Source organism: Lupinus angustifolius, chromosome LG13, assembly GCF_001865875.1.
Source record: "Lupinus angustifolius cultivar Tanjil chromosome LG13, LupAngTanjil_v1.0, whole genome shotgun sequence".
Classification (NCBI taxonomy): Eukaryota; Viridiplantae; Streptophyta; class Magnoliopsida; order Fabales; family Fabaceae; genus Lupinus; species Lupinus angustifolius.
This window is the reverse complement of record NC_032021.1, coordinates 4,783,954-4,792,026: the sequence shown is the minus strand read 5'-3', so window position 1 is coordinate 4,792,026 and position 8,073 is coordinate 4,783,954.

Genomic DNA, 8,073 nt, shown 5'->3' with positions numbered 1-8,073 from the left:
CTAATTTCCTTTGGTAATGTATCACAACTCTTGAGGTTTAGTTATTAATGCATTTTTGGTTTCATTATTGTTGATTTCTTCACTTAGTTGATTTACTCTCTCTAGTGCATGAATGCTTAGTTCGTGTGAATTTGTTAATCGTTTCATACCTTTACTGATTTCGCTTAGTTTGATGTTTAGGTTCTGGAACTTTGAATTGATTATCACTTAGTTAATTGATTCTCAACAAATTCGGAAGTTAATGGTTGGAATCTGAAAATAATCTTTTGAAACCGAGGATTGAGTTGTGAACAAACGAACCAAAGGGATTTAGCTGTTTTATTACATTGTTTAACTACTGTTTCTGAATTTGATTTATGTTCATACTATCCAACAACAAAACCCCCCTTGTGTGTGTGAGTATAAGGTGTTTGAAGCTTTGCTTGAAAGATAATCCCTGGGAAACGACCTAGGAGTCACTTCCTAGTACTACAATTTTAATTGTTATATTATTTGTATCGGGTACGGCATCGATCAATCATCATCATCACCACCATGTCTACCCAAGCCAAACCCAAATTAAATTTTGTCATCACCATCATATCACATCTCATAGCCCAAACACTTACCAAAGTTTGCATTATCACTGTTTTCAAAAAAGTTATGCATGAAATAAAGAGCACTAAAAGCAAAGGAAAATTGGAAGCCTCTCAAACTGGGGCAAGTTTTAAGATGATTCATGCTCTAAAGCCTTACAGTCCAAGTTTGCCAGATCATTTTGAATAGAAGAATAACTCAGATTAGCTCTCAGTGGGAGTGGAAAGTCACAAGAAACCCAAACTGGGGCAATTTTTGGAGTTGATCTCATTTTCTTGTGAAAGTTTATAAAAAACCCAAAACTGTGGCAATAGTGAATTGACCTTTCTTGGCAACAAATTGATTCGATCAAAATAAGCCAAAATGCATCAAGTAAGGAGAAAAATCTTAAGTTATCATCTCCAAAGACACATTCAACAACGACTAACACATGTCTTCTACTTCCTATCAATTCAAGTTGCCACATTGGGGGTATTCACAAAAAAGCAAAATAAAAAATCAAAAAACAAAAACACAAAAAAACAAAAGAGTGTTAGGTTGAAAACCCACATGTGCAACCTAGAAAAAGATGAGTCGTCCTAAGTCAAAAACCTACGAAGGCGACTTGAGATCGTAATAAAATGAGAGAATTCTCGACATATGCCTACATAGGGTATTCTGGGCAAAAATTAGGGAAAATTAAATGAACACCCCAAGTTGATGACTTGCTATTACATATCATCAATCACCCAAACTGGGGCAACTTTTTGGAGAATATAAGTTGTCGCCTCCTGAGTGAAGACAAGAGTTCATCACAGGCACATTGAGGCAATTTTTGTTGTTAAAAAAAACATAACACTTTCGAGAAAAATTTTATGCAAGCCTACACTGGAGCAAAATAACTAGGTTTAGTCATTATCCTCAAGGCCATACCGAGGCGATTTATGGATCACCATAAGGGAAAGACATCTTCAAGTAAACTGGGGCAGATTTTGATGAAAGAAAATTATGGTACCAATCAACTTCAAGCAACAAGGACCACTTCTGTAGACTAGACTGAAGTGGTCCTTGTTGTTTGAAGTTGATTGGTACCAATATATATATGCACGGGTCTTACTCCTCATTCCTTTCAAACAAAATATATAGTACTCGTATCATGCATGACATGCATACATTAAAGCATAATTATACTTATCAATGCATAGTCACATTCATATACCAATCATTATAGCACAAATAAAAACAAAAAAAACATGGCATACTCATTCATTGCATATAACTAGGCATTCATGCCTGCATCTTCACATTATTCTTCCTATAAGCACAAACACACAAACAAAATATTGCATTGCATATAACCAAGCATTCAAACATGCATTCCATACATTATTCTTCCAATAAGCGTAAACAAATCATTGCATATAACCAAACATTCAAACATGCATCTCTACATTATTCGTCTAATAAACATAAACAAACAAACCAAAAATTTCATATCATACATCTCAACATACATTTATACACAATGTTTGCATTAACAATCAGTGCAGAACACTACATTCCGCAGGTGAATTTTCTAACTTCACACAAAAACCTCTATTATGGTAACATGGGTGCCTCGGCAAATCCCTGATTATTTATGGCAGCATGGGTGTCTCAGTAAATTCCTGATTATGTAAGGCAGCATGGGTGCCTCAGTAAATCCCTGATTCTTTATGGCAGCAGGGTGCCTCGGCAAATCCCTAATTCTTTATGGCAGCACGAGTGAACTGCCTCAACAAATCCCTGGTTCATCACGACAAACGCGAGAACTGCCTCAACAAATCCCTGATCCATCACAGCAAGCGCAGGAACTGCCTCGACAAATTGTTAGGTATCAGTGGCCTAGGCACACCTAGAAGGAGGGGTTGAATAGGTGTGGCAAAGCTCAAGTTCCACTTTTTAGGTTTTTACACACTTGCTGAAAAATGCATAGTTAATCGATAAAGCACTGTTCATAATCGATTAACCAATAACATAACCATAATGATCTGAACAACAACTTGCATAGTTATTAACCAACATACAAACAAATATACAACAAATACTTTTATGCAAGATTAACAAGAACATAGCAAGGAACAAGTATGCAAAATATCATCTCCAAACTCGCATTAAAACATCTTGAAATATAAAAGAGAAAATGATAGAAAAGATTGCGCAGAGATTTTATCCTGGTTCGTTTTGCTGTCCACTGCAAAACTACATCAAGTCATCCCCTCTGATTTGGGAGATTTTCCTTCTTCACTATAGAACACAATGTACATTACATACAAGCTTCCAAATACAAGACTCAAATGCTCCTTTCTTGGAACCCAAAGAACTTCGTCACCCTTGGTTGACCTTTCCCAAAATTGCCTCCCAAGAAAACCTTTCTTACGCGATTTGGTCCCAACCAAGGTATCGCTCTTTATCCCAAGACCTCCAAGTCTTTGTGTGAAGAACACCTTACCTAACTGCAACTAGGATTTTCCCAATCCTTGAATAACAATGCTTTGAGTTATGAATGAGTACTTAATACTCAGATATTACAATAAAGATCAAAGCCTAAAAACCTAAGCAAGAACTCACAAGACGTCCTAGTCTAATATGAATGTTCATGCATGAGGTTTCTGAAAATATGCAATCATAAACAATTATCTCGTTTTCTTTTCAAGAAATACAAGAATGATGCAAGAAAGCTTTTCAAGAATCATGCAATATGAATATGAAAACTAAAGCCTTAGCATGATCTAATCTTTCTCCTGATTCAACACTATCTAATAGATTCTAACAATGATGATCTATCTCTTTTCTCTGTGTTTTTTCTCTTAGTCGTTTTTGTAATTAGACAGTATTTATACAAAACAGATTTTACCTCTAAAAACGGTTTTTCAGTTATGCAGTTGAAACAGCAGAAAACACTCACTTTAATCGATTAAGCCATGGGGTTAAACGATTAACGAATGTATTTTTAATACATAATTAAATAGTAAACTACTTATATGATATATGCTCATGCAATACATGATTTCCAAAATATAATATCTTTAATGCACAAAATCAATGTATTCAAATGCATGAACCTAATTATCATATATCTCTAGATGATGTCTCATTTTATTGGATTAGTTACTTTATTAAGTCTTGTGAGACTCACACCTAGGTTTACCTAACCTAGACTCAATATCTATGGCAAGCATCTTAGACTTCTAAAAAAGATAATAAAGAACTATAACATAAGTCTAATAAGACACCACTTGAGCCATCGGCATGTTGATTGTTGAGCCATCTTCAAGCTTTAGCTAATTCCTTGTCTTCATCAAAACATAGGCAAATGTTGCTAATGCAATCCTTGAACTCTTTGCACTCTCACAAATCACTGGTCCATCACTGCAAGCGCGGAAACTGCCTCAACAAATCTCTAGTTCATCATGGTAAACGCGGGAACTGCCTCATCAAATTCCTAATTCTTTCTAGAAATGTGGGAATTGCCTCAACAAATCTCTGGTCCACCAGTAGAGCGTCGATCTATGTTATCACAATTCGTTACGTTCCCAATGACCTTTTTCTAAGCCTCGACAAAATATCGTTCACTTATTTACTAGTTACTTACCATGACATCTCTCAAACCTCGGTTTGCTTGTTGTCAGATAAGCAACAAGTAAAGAGTGGCAGTTGTGAACATCCATTCTTTGTCCGACCCAAAAAAAGCCCAAAACATTTTTCAAAAAAAATTAAACAAATAATATTAAATAGGAAAGTCAAATCAATGTTGTTAAGGTTCCTAAATCTAAGTGATTAGGTTAACTAAAATTCAAAATAATAAAATAAACATGTTGTGTTAAGGTTCATACATCTAAGTAACTAGGTTAACCAAAATTCATATCTAAAGTGACTTTATTTTATTTATTTTAGTATTTTCGAAATTATGACATTAAATTAATAAAAAAATTAAAACTATTTTTTATCATTTTTTATAATTATTTTCGGATTAATTAAAATAATTAAATACACTAACAAACTAATTTGAATTTAAAAATGAGATAACAAAACAAATAGTAAAATGTGGGTTAAAGTTGTGTTGTTAGGATTCCTACAGTTAAGTAATCAGATGAAAATTTGGTCAACCTAATTTTAGGGATTTAGGGTTAAATTTTCATTATAAATAGAGCTCAGGTTAAATAAAAAAACTACATTGTAAATACACTGGAAACAACGGAAACATTGTGAAATAACACCAAAAAGGTAATGGCACGGTGGGAGAGAGAAAAGTTCAAAGCCTAAAGATCCAGTGCAGACTGGTCTCTTGCTTTCCATGAACTTGCTTTTCTGAGTGATTTTGAGCCATCTGATCTGCATACTTTTACTTTGCCTTCCCATTGACTCTAGCCAACCAATCAAGCAATAGAACATGTCCCAGCTCCACTACACTCGTTCACACCGAAACGTCATACCCATGGGAACATGGGATTCCTTACAAGCGTGTTCACTTACTAGTATGTGCACCATTCTCAATCATCCAACCACATTGTGTCACATGTCTAGGCGCATCCTAACAGCAACACTCCCCCAACCACCTTCTACCACATGTCCCTCACTTGTCACACGCAATTCTTGCACATAGTACCAGAATCCTATTCATTCTTTGCTATGAGGTATAGTCTTTATATTTTTATCTAGTTATTCCAAATTACATTTTTGTTTATTCTATGATACAAATATTAATATGTAAAATATCTTTTTGCAAAACTAAATCACTAATTATATTAAGCATAAATTTAAAAAGTACTTATATATATTTAAATATTTTTTTGGGAATAAATAGTAAATGGTTAAATGATAAAAGAAATTACTTTTGTGTGTTCCTTAATTAACCATACTTTGTTATGATTACTTTGACGATTTATAAAAAGTTTTTTCTGTAAATAATTAAAATTACTTGATTAACAAAAAATTGAACATTTTTCAAATAACTAAAATATGACAACATTATAATAAGTACTTTTCAAAAAATAAAATAATTTTGGGAATTAATCAAGGATGGAGAGAAGGTCGTTTCGTAAGCCTCTTTCTTCTCAAATCATCTTCGTAAAGGTCGCACTATGCCGCTTCTTTTCAATCGATTAAATTATATTTTCTTAATTAAATAAATGAAAAAAATTAACCAAATAAAAAAAATCACCAATAAATAAACATGCAAAATAAATATTTTTGACTTAACAAACATATTTTTCTTAATTAAAATACACTCAACCAACAAACTTTTTCCTACACAAAGAACTACGTAAGCCTTGATTCCCTTAATAGGGATACGTAGAACGAAGGTACATCTTGTGACGCATAACTAAAAAAATAAAAGTTTTGTTCATTTAAATTAATTAATTAACCAGATAATTTAATAATAATAATAAAGTCATATATCTTAGTGAAGGATACCGCCTAAGGCGGGCGGGTAGGGTGCTAATACATTCCCTACCTTGTAACCGACTCCCGAACCTGGATATCAAAAATCCAAAAACCCAAGGTAATTAGCTTCAAAGATTTTTCTACATTTTTAACTATAAAATGTAGTGGCGGCTCTAATAAAGTCGTGCAACCAAAAATCGGAACATGACAAAACCAAAGAAAAAGAAGATTGTTGGGAGAGGAAGATTGTTGAAAGAGAAAGAGAAAATCATGGACCTCAATAACAGTTCAAATACAATTTAAGGTGTAGTCATAAAAATGCAATAATTATTTATTAAATTATTACTATAATCAAGAAAGAGTAAATATAGTGTGGAAATGTACATATAATTATCATGAAACTATTTAGGAGAGAAAAAATGAAGGAGAATATGACATGTCGTAAATGATAAGGTGTTAGGAGTTTTTTTTGTTATATAGGTAATAGATAGATACTATATTTTGTTAACAAAATATGGTAATCTTTAAAATATATGGGGTAGTCTTGAATCATATTTTTTAATTTAAAAACAACTTCAAATTTATTGAGTTCCATTTTAATTTATTTACCCCTCTCTTAATAATAATATGAGGGAAAAAACATATGCAAATGGGATTAATAATAGAGATAAGGCCAAAGGGCCAATACATATGAAGTTAGGAAAATACAAAAAGACAAGATTACCATTTACTAATAACTAAAATACATTTAACATTCCCCCTTAAACTCAAGATGCGTTAATCGAAAGCATCGAGAGTTTGTTAGTCAAGAAACGAAAACGTTGAGTAGAATGAGGTTTGGTAAACAAATCAGCAATCTGCAACGAAGAAGAAATGAAGGGTAAGGTGATGTGCCATGTTGGAAGTGGTGACGTGTGAAATGACAATCAATCCCAATGTGTTTAGTACGCTCATGAAAGACAGAGTTATGAGCGATTTGAATAGCACTCTTATTGTCACAGTACATAGGAGTGGGTTCAGGTTGATCTACACCCAAAGAAGCAAGTAACCAACGCAACCAAACTATTTCAGCAGTGGTGGTTGCCATAGCACGATACTTAGCCTCAGTAGAAGAGCGAGAAATAACATCCTGCTTCTTACTCTTCCAAGATATGAGAGAATCTCCTAGAAAGATACAGAAACCTGTAGTAGACTTGCGATCAGTAGGATCCTCAGCCCAATCAGCATCTGAATAAGCAGACAATGTCAAGGAAGAAGTTGAAGAGAAAAGAAGACTCTGAAACTTAGTGCCTCGAAGATACCGAAGGATCCGAAGAACAGCTGCCCAATGAAAAGTAGTAGGAGAACTTACAAACTGGCTAACAATGTGCACTACATAAGCAATATCAGGTCTGGTAATGGTCAGATACACCAAACTACCAACAAGAGTGCAATATAGAGTAGGTTCAGATAGAGGAACACCATCAGAAGATGTATATCTAGCATTAGTCTCAAGAGGACTGTCAATAGCTTTAGTGTCAGAGAGACTAACCAGGTCAAGAATATCAGCAATATATTTCGATTGGGAAAGAAGATAACCCCTAGGAGATGAGGCTACTTCAATTCCCAAGAAATATGTAAGAGTACCTAAATCCTTCATCTCAAATTGTTCTGCTAGTTGCGTCTTCAACTTTGTAATCCCATCAACATCATCACCAGTAATGATCATATCATCGACATATAAAGAGATGATAATGCAACCATGAGGAGTATTTCTAACAAATAAAGCAGAATCATGTGGACTTGAAGAGAAGCCAAGAGAAGTTATCACAATAGAGAATTTCTCAAACCAAGCGCGAGGAGCTTGTTTGAGCCCATAGAGAGATTTTTGCAGCTTGCATACTTCCCCCGGATTATGAGAAACTCCAGGAGGAGGAACCATATATATTTCTTCATGAAGATCACCATTTAGAAAAGCATTTTTGACATCCATCTGAGAGATATGCCATTGACGAACAGATGCAATAGCAATAAGAGTGCGAATGGTTGTCATCTTGGCAACAGGAGCAAAAGTTTCTTCATAATCCATGCCATATTGTTGAGCATATCCCT